The following is a 16,636-nucleotide window of genomic DNA, read 5'->3' as shown; positions in this document are numbered from 1 at the left end:
ACCGTTTATCATCTTTGAGTATTCTTATTACTGCGCCGCATCGATGAGGTGAAACCTCTCCACCAGTCCAAGCTTCTTGTTTTGCTGAGACGCATAATGTTTGTCCTCCTAATCTGTGTCGTCTCCTCTTCTCTAATACACTGACACAATGCATTAATTTGTATGCATTGCAGTCATTTTACCTCCACCAGACCCAAGTCTGTACCAGACACACATGAATAATTCAAAAGCTGAAAAAAACATTGAGCTCTAAATTGTATATTAATTCTAAAATTGCACACTACCCCCTGGGACTGGGTTACAATTTTAATAACTTGTCACAGCTAACCCAAAGAGCAGAGCGTTTCAGTGCTTTTCTCAGACAAAATTATTTGACTCCCTGTTGTTCCATCTCACTACACATTTATTATCAAAATTTAATTTGTAATGGTCTTCATATGGTTCGACTCAAGTCACTGTAGAAAGAGGGAGTACAGATTTCTTTTTAGGAATGTGGGGATGAGGCATCTTAAAAGGGATAGTAGGATTGTAGTGTAGAATTAGTTTCTCGGTTTTGTGCCTTAGGTACCTGCAGGACTGTGTGGTCCTAAAAGTCACCTGCAACCCTTGACCCACTTACCCTTAAAGGTATAGTTCAGGTTTTGGGAAGAGGGATAGATGAAGATGGTCAAAGCAAAGATTGTTTTGAAGAACATTGACTGTTCATAAGAGAACTCAAGCTACCTAAAACAAATGCATATTTAGACTTTTGATAAGATGGACAAAAAAAACAAACAAATCAAAACCATCTACACCACAAGTGACAGAGTTAAAGTATTTCATAGCTGAAGTTTGTAAAATGGGTCTGAGGAACTAACAGTAGTTTCTGGTTGGTTAACCTGAGAGTATGAGTTGATGTGTAAGGCTCTGACAGCTCTGTTTAAAATATTTAAAAGAGAATTCTCAAAGTAACTGGTAACCAGTAAGGGGAGCTCAAGACGGACGTCGTGTGCCCTCCTTGTTCCAGTTAGCAGTCTCACTGCAGCGTTTTGTCCCACTGGAAGACAACAAGGTTCCTGTTTGAGACAAGAAAACCAGATAAAGTTGTAAAATGTATCACTATGGATGGAACTTCAGTATATCCTGAGCCTCTGAATTAGCTTGGATTGCCAGTGTGCTTCCCTCACTGACAGTCCATCTTCCTCCCCGGTTATAATTGCACTCGCATTGTGGTCCTGATAAAAGTCAATTCTAATTAGTCGACCAGGATAAAAAAGCAGCAAGACTCAGCATTTTTAACAAGTCAAATGTTTGTTTTTGTTTGTTTGACTTCCAAAGAACCACACCTATTTTAAGGCATTTGTTTTATTATTGGATAATTTTACTTTAAAAACACATTTTAAACTACTGCATATATGAATGACTGAATAATAGACTCTTAGACTTAATTTAAGAAAAGGGGAAATTAAATCAGTTTTAGCTTCCTTACAGAAACCCTTCTCTTAATTTTTTTTTGTCCTACACATGCATTCACCATTTCCACAGTTTGTTTTTATGATGGCTATGAAGGAGAATACTAATGTTCTCATAAACTGACTCTACCAGGCCATTAGAATAACATTTAGGAGCCATTTTGCCGTGTACTATTCTGACAGGCAATTTGTTTTCAGGTTTTCTGGTTGCTTAATGAACTTTCAGTTAACGTTAAAATGCTCATCTGAAAATAACACATACACGGGTGGGAAAAAAAAGGTGAGTGATGGGTGTCATGGTGATCATCAGGACTGCCAAAGAAAAAAGAATCTGTTGCATATTTAACAGGATCAACAATATTCCCATCAACTCTCAGCTCCAGCGTATAAATGACTCTCAGGATGTTGATAAGCATAATTTTTGGCAAACCATATCCTAAATGTGTAGAATTAAATGGAGTGAGACGAATCTAATTGAGATTCATCAATAGTTCGTAGTGATCCGCATGAACCCTTGCTACTTACAGTGGATAATGATGAAGGCTTGGCAATAGGAGCGCTGCCGTTTCCATCTGAAGGTCAGCGCAATAATCATAGGAAGGAACATTATCCTGAAGGTCGGTTCCTGCTTTCAGCCAACATTAACTTTAATGCACCTTTCATCTGAATGACAGGACCGCATCAGTGTCAAAACATGAAAATTACCCCCCAGAGCTCCACGCTATCCACTCAGTTATTTTTTTGTATGTAGTGTCCAAACTAACTGTTACTTTTTAAAGTTATGTGTATTTCCCTGCTGGAATACATTATAAATATTTTCTTTGAAGTCTTGATCCAACTTTTTTTTTCTAACTCCGCCAGTAATCATCTTGGAGCAGTGACAGCCACCTTCGTATCCAAGACTGTTTGGGATAAAATTGAAACAGGTTAAATGAGGAGGGGGAACTGGTTGGGGTTTGGGTTTCCTAACTTTGCTTCCAAAGCCTCCTAATTGTATCTTGTTTGGTCTCACTATTTGCATGCAGAGAAAGCAAGTGAAATATTATGCAGGCGTAGTCTTTGTGTGTATGCTTCTACTCAGCAGGGAGTGTGGCATATAGCTGCAAATTAAAGAAAAAAACACAACTAGAATTTTGATTTGTCTTCTTTCATGTTTTGAGATCTGACATGGTCTTTTATGTGTTTCATCATTGTGAGAAAACAGTCCTTTGCTGCTGCTTTTTGTTAGACGAGAGTAATGTGTGCTTTAATGTTTTCACTATTCAGTTTAAGTCCTAATTCTTGCTGACATGTGCTTGCCTTTGGAAATGGCCTCTGTCATTTGTGAATTGTGAAAGGGTGAAAGATGAAAGCCTCAGTTTGAAGCAACAGCCGTACAACTCCAATGGAAGAATTGTACTATTACTTTAGAGCCATGAAGCAAATAGAATTACCCAAAATGAAGTCCTTGTAAAACATAGCCTTGTCCCAGTAAATGTCATGTAGTTCAAAGTGCTTGCTCTAAAAAACCATAACACAGTAAGTGAAAGGAAATATGTTTCCACAAAGTGTGAATAATACTGCGCAAGGTATAATTGTGCAAGGTTGTGTCTTATTGTTTAACATAATTTCTACCATCTATATCAGTTATAAAGAATTGTATCTAGCAGCCTGAACTGCTGATTATTCTTTGTGGTCAAACATCACCTTCAAACTACTACAAAGTCAATCTGCCAGAAAAACAAACCCTCAACATGCAACAAGTCCAAACCTACACACCTAATCAGTCAACCTCACAATACTAACATTAACATCAGCTCTGTTCTTCACCGTCAGCGAGGACGGTAAAGGATTGCTTTACAAAAAAATTTATTTGCAAAAATAATTTTAAAAACCTGCTATACTCACACATTTGTTTAAGTTTCATTTACCCAAAATGCCCTGCACTATTGCTTGCTTTTTTCTTTTGGACTAGTCTCTGGTCCACTTGGTGTTCAAACTGCGCCAAAGTTCATTCAAACTGAACCGAGACGTAGGTTTGTAGGTGGACCAGAGTTTGTTTTATGGTCTACATCAGAGTTTGAGTCACACCTCCACAATCAAACTGGAGTTGGATTAAAGCAGACCAAATGGTGGTGTGAATGCTCTCTCTCTGAACAAGTCAAACTTCAACATTTAATGAAGTTAATGCTAATAATAAAATCGCATTTGGTTCAGCCATCTGGTTTGGTTAAAAAAATGCAGTTTAAGAAGTCGATGTGACACCTTTTAATCTTATTTTTTAGATGTGAATTCAATAATTATAAACAAATTGTCCTTGCTTGTTAGACACAGAAGTGACTAAGAATATCAAAAGTTGTCCCTAAAATCATTAAAATAGAAATGTTCTTTCACACATTTTTGCATTTAGTCTCAGGAGAAACACCACTTAAAACGTGACGTAGAATCTGGAGGTTTGAGCTGCTTCTGCTTCTCTGGTGTGTTAGTTCATTTATTAACTACAAAACTGATAAAAGTGACAGGTTAGCGTTATAACCGTTTAAGAATGGGCACTTTTTGGATTCTGAAATCCTAACATTGCATTCATTGATGTTTAACATGGAGTCACTACATAAAGAAGAGTGACTACATACCCAAAAGTGGAACACTGTGGCCTTATTTCTACCTTAAAAGCTGGAAGATTCCACTGTAAAACCGATTAAAATTTCTATCCTGAATTACTGTAAAGACTTCACTAAAAACGCCTAATAAACCTGCTCTCGCAACAGAACGGGGAAATCAGTCAGGGAAAGACGAGCTGTTCATCTGTGCACAGTTTGCATACCAAACAGCCCACTGTAATGTGAAGTAGTAATGTCAGAAGCGTGGGGTACTTACAATTAGTCGACAATCTGTGATAAATGGGGCTGTTGGTGGGAACGCTCTCAGTGCTGCGTCCTGATGTGGACAGAATGAGAGAAGAGCCGAGCCCACATACAGTCATTAGGAGAGCAAATGAAATGGGACGGAGAGTTGCCAAGTGGCTGCCAGGTGCTCTCATCCTCGCTCTCATGCATGCTGTCATCCAGGGATTGACACACATACATACACACACACACACACACACCCCTCCATGCTGTCAGAGCTGGAAGTAATGCATTACTTTTTTACTTGTTTCTTCGGTTCACTACAGATTGACATTTATCGTTACAAAGTTTTACTTCTCTATATTTCAGACCTGAATAGTCTGATACATTTTACTGTTTTTGCGCATATGTATGAAACATAAATAAAATAATCTTTGTTGCATGCAGAGGTGCTCAAGGAGATTTGTCACTATGTTTAATCTACACAAGTGTCTGTTTTCCCAATAGATAAATGATTAAACTGCCAAATTAATTATCTGTGATTTAAAGTTGTAAATCAATGTAGCATGAGAATCTGTACAAGGGAGATGTTTTATTAAGCAATGAAGAGGACAGCTGGGATGCAGCTATTCATCTTTCTGAAAAATTGACAAGCTAAATGATATTCCATGGATAGTTAATTTATAAAGTTTTGATTCATTTTTGCAGTGAATCTTCATGGCAGTTTATTTTTTGTTAGAGTTGTTGGACAATCTTTCATCTTTGTCTGTTTCGAGGCTTGATGACTTGAAGGCATTTAAATACTACATTTTACTAAATCTACCCACCTGCTGTCACTTGTGTTTTCAAAGAACTACAAGATGATTTATTTGTAAGTTCAACCCATCCTGCATGTCTAATACCAGCAGCAAAAGTATAACTGATTTGTACTCTGTGTTCAAAGGTTAGCATGTAGAAAGAATGCCACGATTCATACAGTAATGATAGGTGTGGAATGTGCTTTATAAATACACGGAATGCAAAAAACACAGTCGCATAGATCACATTGTGGACTTCCAGACACATGGGATATACTTTGGTTATAGAATGTTAATCCTGCGCTCTTGTTCAAATTGCAAATGTGGCACTATTGCCAGTGGGTTGATCAAATTTACATGCCAAAATCAATCATAATTTCCCAGTGGTTTGTAATCATTTTAAATACAGATGATCTTTTTATGTAAAGCTACTTTTCAATTTCTAAGTACACAATTATTAGTCATTTCTACTACAGCCACATGATTGTAACTGTGATTGTTGCTTCCTTAGACCTTTTGCTGACAGCTCAACCTTAATACTTAACCGAACATTATTTTATATGGAAACATAGTAACTGCAGTGGTTTGACGTCTGGTTGCTTTATTTGTAGTTCACGTTTTACTGTATAAAAATTATTAAAGACTTCCAAAAATGGAAAGCCAAGAACAGACTCAAGTTTTTTATTCTGGATTTTAGTGGAAGAGTGCTGTATAGAGACTCACTGGGGTGGAAGCGACATCATCAATGTTTCAAACAAAGTGTGTTGCTCCACTTCAAAGGGCTGAAAGAGCTTATGCCTCAAATAGATTTTCATAAATTGTTCAAGAGTTGTTTATGCCACCAGGAGTGAAGGTGTTGTCACACTGCTGCAATTACCAGATGGTAAAGTGAAAAAAGATTGTTTCAAAAGCTAATGCAACACCTCTGTTACCATGCTGACGGAAACGCGCCTTCAATCACACAGAGGGCAACCGGAAATTAACCTTTCACTTGCCTTACGAAATCTATGAACTGCCCTTCAGATCTCTACAAATAAAACTAAAAAAACTTTATTAATTGAAATGTTTTTGTTAAGAATTATTTGAAAGTATTTTCTCTTGAAGCAATTTAATTTTTAACTGTCTTGTGTAACATGCTGATGTGACTGAACTGCATGGAAACTCTTCATTGATTGTGGTTGGGATAAATCATACAGCAAGTGAACAATTAGTCCTCAAAGTTGATGTCTTGGAAGTAAAACAAAATGGAAAATAATCATGATGTTCAGTATCAGCTTTCTTAAGAACCAGAGGGGGGAATTATGTAAAATCTACTTTTTAAAGCTTTATATCTTTTGTCATGTTGTCAACAAAGACATACTTAAGAGTATTCCTTTGATTACATAATACACATTTTATGTATATAGTATACATAATGGTCCCCCAATAGCATGACTAAAGGGTGAATAGAAATACTGTTCCACATCAGAAGACTATCAACTTAAAATATAATATCCCGATTAAAGAAATCAAGTATTAATACCTAAATGTGAAGAGCAGTTGTGAGAAAATGACGTTACTTGAATGCAGTATTATTGTAGTTACTGATTCCATTTTTTTTATTATCTTTGTTTCTTATTTGAGAGCCAGTTTAACTTGGTGAACGAGTGAAACAAGAGCCTTAAGTGTTGTTTACTACACTGTTCTCCCTCTGAGGAGTTGGGGTAGTTGTGATGGAAAAGATCAGATAAATGCAAGTCCAACAGTCTCCATTTAGAGAAGGAGAGAGAAAAACATGACAGAAAAAGAATTTTGTACATGTCAAAAAGATTTCACAAAATTCTGGTAACATGTTGCCTAAGTGGATGTGGGCATTCAGATTCAGAATGAAAACTGTAACTATCGAGATGCATTTTTAAAGGCTTCATCCAGCATGCTTTTGAAATGTTTCTTTCAAGATAATGGTTAAGTCCTATATTCATCTTTAAATTATATCTAAATGTGTTGGCCATGTTAAAGTATATCTGCTGTATCTTTTCACATTTACTTATGTGTAAATACTTCACATTATGCATCGAGGAATGACTTTCGTCAAAATGATGTTAGAACTCCAATGCTCTTTGCTCAGTCTGACTAAATGTTATTTTTATACCAGGATGATATTTGTCCAAGTCAATAATGAATAAAGTTATAAATTACAAGACCCTCCCAAACAAATCAATAAATCATATAAAAACAAATTTAAGGTGAAAAATAACAATTTAAGGTCACCTAATTTTTTATTTATTTATTTTAGCCATCAGCTTGCTGCAGCTGTATGGTGGGAACAACTGAGTCTGGGAGAAAAACCCCCCAATATTGTCCATTGTCCAAGTGAGCAAAATTAAGAATCCAGGGCTCTAAGAATCCAACACTATGCAACACCATGTGACCGATGCTTAGGCCTGTCGCGATAAACGATAAATCGATCGACGTCATTTCAATTATCCGCATTATCGTCTCTTCCGGCCTTTTCCTCTTTCTGTTGATGACACCGAATGAAAAAAAGCTCAACTCCGGTGCTCTCCTCTGACTCCTCCCTTCCTCATTTCCTTAGTGTAAAGCCCAGTGCACACGACACGATTTGGCCGCCCATTTTCAAAACCTGACAGACCACACATTAGCTGACAGAAATCCTAGATATAACGGTTCGATCGGGTTCGATCCTGCTGTGTGGTGTCCAACAATGGGCACAAAATAATGGCTGCAAGTCCAGTGAACTAATTTTAAAACCAGGCATTAATCAATGCTTTACTACAATCTACCTACAATGCATGTTGCTAGTGTCAGCATAAAGTCCTGACTGAATGAAAATCATTAGAACCTATTTAAGTCACGTTAACGAAGAACAGCTGAAAAGTTACTGGGTTTATCAACTGCGGTAGTAATTTCGCTCCAACTCCTCCTCTTGTCATTTCTATATTCTTTGCATGTTGAATAAACATTAATGTTGTTTCCACGTCCGCTGGACTTCAGGTTGCGCCGTGTCAGCTGTTTGGGATTCCCCGATGTAATTTCCCCTCAGAAAACACGGAGGAGAATCCGCGCTTTCTGATTGGCTACCTGTCACATTCAACAGGCTGCGTTAAAGCTCCCAGTCGGGAAAACCCCTGATTTAGATCGGAGAGGCAACGACTATCTACCGTAACACACCACACAATTTTAGAAAGACCAACGTTTTAAGATTGTCATAAGGGGAAAAATAGGAGCAAAAAATCATGTAGTGTGAACTATTGCATCAGGTAGTCGATGTGCCCATTTTCTCTATTTAAATCTAATTATTACTGAAGGGCAACATAATATACAGACTTCATAATCAGCACTCTTTTGGTTGAATGCAGTATTTATTTCCACTTTGGCTTTATGTTGTTTAGTTTTTATCAAGTACATTTTTTGTTCATGGAGACTGAGAATCCATTTTGTTTTTGGTTGTTTTGTTTATTTTGTTTATCAGCTCCAGTGTTAAATATTCTTTTGAAAATAAAGTGTATCTATCTTTGGCAGGAAATCACATGCATTATTACGTCATTTCCATTAAATCAGTGTAAAAAGGTCTTCAGACAATATTATCGTTTATCGCAATACTTTTTTGAGACAATTAATCGCTCAGCAAAATCGTTATCGTGACAGGCCTACCGATGCTGTTAATCTTTACTAAAAATAGTGTAAATAAAATACATATATCATTCTAGTAACAAGAGTTAAAAAACCCTGAATCATTAATCAGTTAGCTAAATTGATGGCAACCTTTCCTGCTTGTTTTTAAGAAGATAAGCACGTTGGCATGCTGAGCTCCAGCTGGTGGCGGTAATGCACACAGCTATGCGTCAATAAAAAAGAAGAAGAAGCACGCTATCCACAGGTGTCAAACTCCAGTCCTGAAGGGCCGCTGCCCTGCAACTTTTAGATCTGCCTCTGCTGCACCACACCTGAATAGAATAATTAGGTCATTAAGGCTCTAGAGAACTGATCTACACAAGGAGGAGGTATTTAAGCCATTTCATTCCAGTGTTTTGTACCTGTGGCACATCTAAAAACTGCAGGAAACCTTCCAGGACTGGAGTTTGACATCCCTGCTATGCTGTCAGCCTGCTTCTCTGTGCTAAAAAGCCTCTTCTCGTGGAGTCGAGCTCGGTTGGTTGGCTCTCCAGGAATGTAAAGAACTGTTCTTACGTTCAGTAGAAGGAGTTTATCGTTTGAAGGAGCCCGGTGTTTGTTTCTTCGCCTCCGTGGTCTTGCGAAAATCCTCGTGCTGGTTTTAGTGAAGCTGCTTCCAATGCGCGACGAGGTTGATCTTATTAAACGTCCGCGGTTCTGTGCCACAAGTTTGGCATTAAGCAGTAACGTCTTTAGCAACATATACTGAAGAAATAGCATCTACTCCGGTAGCGTAGCGTCTGGTAGCAAACAGGATCTGGGATCATACCATTATGTGAAAACAGAGGGGGTGGCCGACACAGCAGCTAGGTGAGTCCATCACTTCAGTATATAGACAGTGGCGAGTATATTGGGTCTGTTCTGTTATTGTACAATATTTTGTAAAACTTGTATATGCACATACCTTCTGCTATCTGGGAGATGCTCAGTACGGAGGATCGTAAATGAGTTTAATTACGGGGAGCGACAGGAACACAGGGTTAAGTTTTTTAAGGAATGACAGAGTTAGCATCGCTGCTAGCAGCTCGTTTCTTTGAAGAACTGACGGCAATAAAGAGAAAAGCAGCGAAGTTGGTCAGAGATCTGCGCTGCAGTTTAGTGCCGATAGTGTAAAACAGCAGAACTACATAATATGCGATGTGAATTTTATAATTAATTTGATTTTTAAAATATATATATGTTCATGAAGTGGCTGCAGCAAGTGTTTTTTATCATTATGTTTGGGCCAGCAGTAAATTTCTGTAAGACAAAATAAAATATCTGGGTTTATTTAGTTCATCAGAACCAGAACCTCGAGGTTCTCCGTTGCTGAGTGTCGCTGCAAAAAGCGGATAAATGACCGCAGCTGCTGCGCTCCAGACCGTAATATGGATAATCTCCCCCCACTGGACTCGAACCGAACCGAATCACCCATTAACCTGTTATAGAGAGCAATTTACCGCTGGAAAGTGTCTAAGATGCCCTTGTGGAGCTCAGTAACTGTTGTTCTCTAATAACCAGACCAAGTTTAATCTGTTTGTTTTGAACGTGATCCAGAAACAAAAAGGCAGAGTTTCTGTGATAAGCTGTTGTTTTCAATACCTACAGACAGATAAGGAAACAAAAAGGATTTGGCTAAAAATTCAGAGAACCCAAAATGCTTTATGTGCGCTCATTTCATTGTGTGGCCAAAGGCAATCGAGTCAGTGAAGTAGCTAAATATGCTAGTGCGGGTTATTTGCGGCCATGTCGGTTGCGGTAAAACGATACTGCCGCATTTAAGCTGTGATAGCTGATGTTGCCACATATTTTCTAGCCTAAAAGCTCTGACGAAAGCCGGTTAGCGAGTTGCTACATATAAACAAATGGCGGTTCCTGTTTGCGGCGGAAGTCGCGCCCATAAATTATGCAAAACCTCATGGAGGCCAGGGATAAGGTGGATATGGATTAAAAATACTGGAGCAGACTATTTGCTGGAGTAAATGCGGGGCCCGACTATTTGCTGACGTGGAGTACTTCTATTGTGCATATCAGACATTTTATACGCAAACCCAATACTCGTTGTTTTCTCTGATACTGGGCTAATTTCTGATATCTGGACACCCATAGTTGTATTGTGACAATACAAAAGATGGAAAAGAAAAAAAAAGAGAAGAAAATCTAAGTCTTTACACAAACAATGTTGTGAACCGATGTGCTTAACACAATCAATATATAAATGAAAACTAAAAGAAGATTGAAAGATGAAACAAGGTAGAACAAAACGGGAGTAACACCACATTTTTAAGTATTAAATGTATGCCTATCAGATTTATGTTGTGGAAAAGATATTCCTCCAAGTTGAAAAAGGAAAAAAAAATCTGATCTCTGCCAAATGGACTGAATATGTTTTTTTTTTTTTTTTTTTTTAAAACAATCAGATCTGACTTCATTTGACTGTACTTGTAAATTATGTGATCTTGCCCTTTTTGTTAATGTTTTTATTGTTTGGGATGGTGTGCTGTTGGGCTTTGTTACATTCTGTTCATTTTTTGCTATTGTTCACAACCAAAATAAGAAATGGTCTGTATAAGAAAATACCCAAAAGGCAATATGGACAAAATCACTCTTTCCATTCTTATATGACCTTGAATAGCTAAAACTGTAATTAATGAATGTGATGGGATTCCTTATTTCCAAATAAAATAACAATGATAATGAAAAAAGGCAAAGTTCAGTTATAGATCAATCCAGCAACAACAAAACACCCATCACTCCGATGTATGTACTTTTGTCTGTGGAACTATAAGTAAATGTTGACTGTCTGACCTCAAAGACCTGATGTGAATCAAGCAATTCAACAACTCTGATAAATGAAAGGGAGCAAGAGCTTTAAAAACAAATCCAAGTTTAAAATCCATTCTAAAACCAGTGTAGTTGAAATAAAACACGTGTAGCGTGGTCCTGTCTGTGAGCTGGTCCTGTCTGTGAGCGAGTTGAAAACTTGTGTTCTGAACAAGTTGGAGGTGACTCGGAAATGACAGGGGAACACCAACATCAAGACTGTTGTTTGTCAGTTGTGTTACTGAAAAGAACAAGAACAGACTTCTACAGGTCACAGTAGCTTAAAAAGGCTTGATTTTAGCTAGAAAGCATAGATGATAAAAGTCAGACTAACTGCATGGGCAATTTGTCTAAACTGTTGTTGAAAATGACACGGAGGTTTTTAACAGTCGCAGAATTTAGTTGTCAGAAGTCCAAAGTTCGTGGCAGCTTTGTCACAAAAAATAATTCTTTTCAAATTAATTTAAAAACAAAAAGTATTTAATTTCTTAAATACTTTGAAACATTTTACATAATGATAAAAACATAATGTTTTCTACACCTAATGGTGCTTATATGCTGCAGTATGTTTTAAAACACAAAACAATAGCTCTTCTGCTTACTCCTGGTATTAACTAAAAACAACCAATCAGAACCTGGACGAGGATTTTAGCTAGCGCTGTCGATTAATTTTTGCAGCTGGTTCACTGCAGCATTGTCTGCTACAACTGCTGAGGCTAGTTAGCATGGCCACCAATGACAGCGGGTAAACACTTTTCCTGTAGCGATAAGTTGTTGACAGTTATGAAAAATCTTTTTTTTTTTACATTCTGCAGCTTTAAGGGAAATCTATAACTTTCAGATCTACATTATTCAATATTAGCCACTCTGAACCCCTCTTTTTTTTTTCTTCTTCTCTGTGCCCTGGTGAGCTGTGTCTGTAAAACTTTGACTACATAAAAAAAAATTAGTCTGTAATTTGAAAATACCCATTTTAGCAGTAAATGACTGGCTGTCCACTATTCCTCATTAGTGTCTGGTGTCAGCTGAGCAGACAGCTGGATGTGCATGCTGACAACAAATCACTGCGCCCTTCGCCGACCCTGCTGGTGGCAGAGGATGCCTGGCTGTGCAGCACAAATTCACTGAATAATCATTACGCCATGACACCACAGGGAATTAATAAACTAGCAAATTGACTGACTCAAATCAGGTCACAGCATTCAGACTCGTATCTTGTCTAAATCCTCTGATTGCTGGAGGATAAGGCCGGACTGCCTTTGGGGAGTGGTGCGATGTGATTGAGACAGTTCAAGTCACTTTGTTTACCCTCATATCCGACTGGAAAACACAATCTCTGGTTTTGAGCATTTTGTATTGATTTCTCTCAAAGTTTTTCTGAAATATCTTTCCTGCGTTTTGACAAATCAATGGAGATGTGTGCGTGTAAAAATTGTGCAAAACTTACAGTTGTGTATAAGTAATCTTATTGTATTTTTGCCAATCATGTTTATGTCTTACTTTAACCACTTGCATAGGCTGTACAGGTGACCATCTTGTACATTTTTTAAAATTTATTTATTTTTGCCTGTGAATGAATAACTGAGGCAGGGGGTGAAATATTAATCTCATAATTCAGTCATAAACCATAAACCATGCAATGTGACTAATGTTGGCTGTGCCGATCACATTGCTCATATTTTTATTGTTTTAGTGAGAATGATTGGAAATATTAGTGTTTATTTTCATTTATTTAAAAAATATTTTTCATGGCTATTGCTCATTATGTTTGCCCTTTCTGCTTTTGTTGCACTAAACCATTTATACCCATTTATCTAATTACTGCTGTTTTATTGTTTTACTTTGCTTGCTGTATACTGTAGCACTTTGCTCAGTCTGCTCAGTTTTTTTTACAGTTACATTTATTGCAAGCATCATTTATTTTATTTTTTTAGCCAAAATGCAACCAAAATATTCGATAATTAAATTATTCAGGCACAAAAAAACTCCAAATGTTAATGCCAGACATTAAAAAATTCATTGTAAACATTTTGTGAACTTTGTGAAGGTCTGCAGCGATGCACCGACAGCAACTTGGCTGATCACCGATCTTTAAAAAGTCTGAACTGCGAGTGACATTAGTCTGAAAATTTGCTAAGTTGGCAACAGTGTTGTTAGCTAATATTGATTTCTCATGCAGGTATTGATCGATTGCTGATCTTCCAAAATTAAGGAAGTCGGGGCCAATATATTGTCGGCCTGATTTTCTGTGGAGTACTAGTTTGTACCATATTAATAAATCACTTACCAATCTGTGTGATCTGTGTCTAATTAGTGACCTATATTTTGAGTTCAATCATAGAAATAATTTGATTCTTCAGTTTATTGAGTTTCATCTGTAGCGTGACAGGCTGTATTGTGCATTCTTAGCAAGACCTACCGGTAATTCTAATTTCAGTTCAGATTGGTTAAAATAATTCTAATCTGTACCACAGGATCCGAGTACACCATTCTAACATGAAATCATTTTGGTTTATTTTTCAATATTTGTTTAAAAGTTTAAAAAATTACATCTTGATAATGCCAGTCATAAATTAGCATAGACTGTGCCATTTTTGGTTATCAATTTTATTCTGTCATTGATTTTGCTAAAAAAAGGAAAAAAAAAATGAATTGTGTGAACTACCACCAACATCTGCTCGTCTCATTTTCAAATTTAAATTCTTCCATCTGTTGGAGAATGTGAAATGTTGACTGAAAAGCGGTTTATTTGGACTACATTTGTAATTGCCCACATGTAACACTCATGTTATAATGCTGTTGGCAGACGTGAGCTGGCATGGTTGTGTGTTTTTGTCTTCCAGACATTGAAAGTTGCCTTGGAAAAAGGGACAAACCTTCTTACTACACATTTTTTAAATAGTTTTATAGCCAAAACAAATGCATAAATAAATCCAGGTGCCTTTTATATGATTTTGGTCATGAAAGAACTGTGATGTACTTTTTTTTTTTTTTTCTCAAAATCTTCTATTAAGGCACATTATCTGATATCTCCAATCATATAAATTACATGTTATTTTGGGTACTTAGCTGTATGATGGTCCGTGGAAAAACAGAGAAGTGTAGCAGGATGCTACTCTCCTCTTTGTAGCATCCAACAAGTAACGTGGAAAAACGAACTCTGAGTTTAAATCTTAGTTTTGAAGTTTAGCCTTAAGTTGATATTCTATTTTGTAGAGCCACCCCTATGCAGTTCAAAGTAATAAAACACGTTTTATGTCAAAGTTTCTAAACTTAGACACAGTGAGACAGAATAAACGCTTAAAGTCATAATATGCACAAGCATGTACTCTCAAACATTGTGCATGTGGTGTCTGACCTGTTCTTTTATAGATAAAAAATAAAAAATGACAGACTGATGCGGCTTCTGGTTTGTCTAAATGTCTTCTAGCTTCTTTGTTTCTTATTTAATGTGTCTATGAACACATATGGACGGACCTTAATGTGTATTTGACTCTTCAGATGGATAAGGTTTTCTGAAAAGCGTCATTTGAAAACTATTTAAAGCCTCTTGAATACAATTAATGTAATGTATAAGTTAATAAGCATTAACACATTAAATCTAACACAATTTCTTCCTCCTTGCATAACCTTTTGATCAACATGTAATAGTAAAACCTAACAGTATTTTCTTTTTCTGTTTCTGTATGCCTTGACTCTTTAGGGATAGTCAAAAGAACTGTGAAAAGCTGGTTTATGGTGTGTGAACTAAACCGAGGCCTGTCAAGACTTGTTAGTGTTTATACAGATCAAAAAGTCCGCAGACCACAGCAGAATAAAACCATTTCTGAAAAGAACCCCTCATAGAATATGTATGAAAGAAATTACCCTCACTGCCCCAGAAATGAAGTCATTTTAAAGACAGTGATAACTTTATCACCACATCTGCTGTGCTGTAACTCTGCTAATCTTCCTTCTATTCTTCTATGCCTCTACCTTTAAGTTGAGTAAAATCTTCAAGGTTTCTGTCCTTGCTGTTTTTGAAAGGATCGCTTTGTTTCCAGATATGTTAGTTTCTCCCTGGCACACATTACTCCTACTCAGGTCATTCAGTCTGAAGTGTTCATTCAAATGCAGATTACAAGGCATAAATTAACATGTGAGGAGTAAGTCACGTTGGCAGGGGAAGCTTATGCACTGTTTTATGGTAATGTCCTGTTTTAAACACCTGTATGATGCACAGAAGAGCTTTGATTGTATAAATGGGTGCATGTTCCTGTCTAAATAAGACTTCAGTCGAAGGCGTCATGAAGCAGGAAAATGACTCAGATACACACGTTGACTCTGAAGTTGCTACAAAACGAGCTTCTTTGGTTCCAACTTAACATTACACTAAAAGAAAATCAGCAGAGCTTTAAAGATATTGCTTCTTGAATTACTACGTAGAAATTATAAAATTTATGCTACTTGCAGAAGGTAGGATTCTGTCATTGAACCACTTTGCACAATGTACAATTTTTTCCAACGTTTCTCATTATGGAGTTATATTGCTTTTCACCTGATTTTGTCACAATTTCACAAAACCATGAAATCTTTAACAGAATTACTCCTCAACCCTATGCATCTTAAACAATTCAAATCTTGGGGTGGGTGATGGTCAGGGCTGGAGCGGGGCTCATTTACTTTAGTAAGTAAATGTATTGTTTGCCAAACCTGTCAGGATCCCAGCTTACCATTCTTGTAGTCTCCAATTAGAAAAAAAACCCTACTATTTCACATTTTTCACTTTCCAGTTGTTAAATATTGTCTTACCAAAGATTTTCTGTATTTTTACATTGTCTATCCACTCCTTAAAGGCAAATTTATTAAAGCATGTAATAACTCTAGCAGTCAACCACTGTGTTTAAGATTTGGATTCTGATTTATTCCAGCCAGTAAGTGTTTAGATCTACATTGTTATAGAAAACGTCAACCCTTGAGATATTTTGAAAAGACACTATCTTCTTTTGAATTGTCTATGGAGTGGTAAAATTTTTTGGGATTTGTATTTATTTGACTGCCTGGCACTTTTCATGAAATAAAACGCTTTGAATACATCAGAAATGAA

General features: G+C 36.9%; 1 protein-coding gene across 2 annotated transcripts in view; it reads left to right on the top strand.

The window, feature by feature from the left end:
- Window positions 1-16,636, top strand: part of fstl5 (follistatin-like 5) — a 189,020-nt gene that overhangs the window by 45,921 nt on the left and 126,463 nt on the right. The window lies entirely within an intron of this gene.

Source organism: Xiphophorus couchianus, chromosome 23 (assembly GCF_001444195.1).
Source record: "Xiphophorus couchianus chromosome 23, X_couchianus-1.0, whole genome shotgun sequence".
Lineage (NCBI taxonomy): Eukaryota > Metazoa > Chordata > Actinopteri > Cyprinodontiformes > Poeciliidae > Xiphophorus > Xiphophorus couchianus.
Note: the sequence above shows the minus strand (reverse complement) of the source record. Positions and strands in the feature narration are given on the sequence as shown.